Below are 2500 nucleotides of genomic sequence, written 5' to 3'. Positions count from 1 at the left end.
AAATTTTGGTTTTATAGCCATGACGTCATTGACCATCCACCCGTAAGTACGTCCACCCCTCCATGTATGCCAATGTGACCAGTATCACGCTAATTTACAGCATGCATCCTGTATACTGAACATCCATGTTAAGGTCCATTGACACTTGTCAAATCAATTGTCATGTGACCATATCACGGGCATTGAGGTCAGCTGTTTTTTTTTTTTTTTTAAATGACCGCTAACCAGGTACTGGTTTTCAATTAGATCGCAAGCTCAACCCAGGATAACTCACCTAAACATGAGCAAGGCTTCATTTTTCGTGCACTTTCTGTGGCTCGTCATGGCTACGTGGCCATACTAGGTCAATGCTTTTCGTGTTCGGGTGGAAAACGGTTTGAAAAATGTTTTCTTTGTGCATTTTTCGCTGGTTTCAATCCAGTTTTGCATATCATGATAGCTGTAGGTCCACACTTTTGGCTATGCAGTTATTCAAGTCGAGCGTTGAAGGCATATAAACTTAAAGTTGAGTGTTTATTTTTAATTTGTTTAGCGCGGCTTTTTCTCTGTATTGCAATTTTTGGCATATCTTTAGAAGTTTTGATAAGGATGGATGATGCCTGGAGGACCTATGACTGGAACAGAAACGAAAGGAGAACGAAAGAGAACGACAACGACAAAACAGAATACCAGTAATTGCTCAGACTTGGTGGAAGAAGCTACTCCACAAATTGTTTCCTTGGGCACTAAACCGTTTGTTATTTTTGCAGATGCGTATTTTTCAAAAGTGGTTTAATCGGTTTTTCCTTTGTTCAGGAATGAAAATCGATTTTTTATTCTCATCTGGAATTAAATAACAATGATCTGTACTGTTTTGGACATTAAAAAAAAATGAATTTTTCCATAGAAGAAAGCAAAGAAAATGATTTAATTAATTAAGCAGTAACTGGAAACACCAAAACACGGACAATTCGAAATCCTTTTATTTTCACTATCCCTACAAGCAGTAAGAATAAATAACCAGGGAGCTCCACTTTTAGGCGTGGCTAAATCTATTTATTATCCAAGTTTCATAACATTTTGTGACAGGCATTTTGAAACGCGACAACTTTGTTTGTTGTAGGTTTTTTTTCTCTTTTCTGGCCTTGACAGTGCACAAATTACAATATTTGATTACTCCGTACTGAGGAACTAACCAATAGAAACGTGTTGGTTATGTTATTCATGCCTAGTGTATGAGCGCAAAACAAAAGATTATGCACAGTCGTGGACTTTCCAACCTAAATCTTCACATCTTTGTTTGCTCCTTTGATGTTTGCCGAGCTTCCAAACCAGTCCCCTCTATTAACTACGCTTTAATTGCACCATTGTGTTTTATGTGGAAATTTAATCAGTATCTATACAATATACATATCTTCTTGTGATGAAAGTATTGCTCACTTGTGAGAGATACTTTCAGTACTCAAAGATAAAATTAGTATCCCCACGCGGCCATGTGATATCCTCTATGTCATTTCGTTCCCAGTTCTTTTCATTATTTACTTTTGTATACTAAGTCAACTGATAGCCAGATGTAATAACCAAAACTAATCCTAACCTGACCCTAATTTTTCTCTAGGCTTAATTTAGGCTCCCGAAAATTTAAAGTTCCTTCAGTTCATCTGAGTGCATATTCAATGTAAGTTCACCAATTTAACCTAGGTTAGAACGGATCCGACCTGACAACAGATTTTACCGGCAACATCCACAAGTAAAAAAACTGCACCTCCTGAAGAGTTCTGTGCTCAGTTACTAGGCCGCTGAATAAAAGCGAGGCTGGAGTGGACCTTACATTCATACAAACCTCCTTGCTTTTCTCATGTAAATCATGTTCTTATAATGCAAACAAGTTTCTATTTACATAAGAAAAGCAGTGAGGTTTGTATCAAAACTAGGTCAACTCCAGCCTCACTCATAAGTGAGCACGAACCATCGACTGCAGGCTTTAAAAGATTGTATTGGTATAATTTTTGGCATAATTTGAGAGGACAAGCGTAATTTTTCCCATTTGCAAAAAAGTAGAACTGCAACTGAGCAGAATTCGTATATTTTGATAACTATCAAATCATTTTTGAAAGAAATGTTGACTCCCAAATACAAGTTGCGGTTGTGTGGTGTTCTAGCAGTTTTTGAAGTTCGCTGAGACCGGGGACTGGGGCTTACACAGGGTCCGGAAGTCCAATTGAAAAACATGCCAGTCCCAGTTACATTTCATAAGCAAGTGTAAAAAATGGCGTCAGCCATGCCAGCCAATTTTAGCGAAAATTTTCAGCTTTGTCTGAGAAAAAAACCCAAAAAACCATGCATGTTTATTTGAAGCACTGATTGTGGGATTCGTTGTTTGAAAGAAGTTTGGAGCAATAAGAACAATAAACGAACATGAACAAGGATCACATCCATGTAGCTAACAAGAATGAAAGAAAATTAATGTTTTCAAAGAGCACAAAAAATGACATAATTTTGGGATAAATTGGTCAAAAAG

General features: G+C 37.3%; 1 protein-coding gene across 1 annotated transcript in view; it reads right to left on the bottom strand.

The window, feature by feature from the left end:
- Positions 1 to 2500, bottom strand: part of LOC138013315 (uncharacterized) — a 68449-nt gene that overhangs the window by 5031 nt on the left and 60918 nt on the right. The window lies entirely within an intron of this gene.

This window comes from Montipora foliosa, chromosome 8 (assembly GCF_036669935.1).
Source record: "Montipora foliosa isolate CH-2021 chromosome 8, ASM3666993v2, whole genome shotgun sequence".
NCBI classification, from domain to species: domain Eukaryota; kingdom Metazoa; phylum Cnidaria; class Anthozoa; order Scleractinia; family Acroporidae; genus Montipora; species Montipora foliosa.
This window is presented reverse-complemented; position numbering and strand designations above follow the sequence as displayed.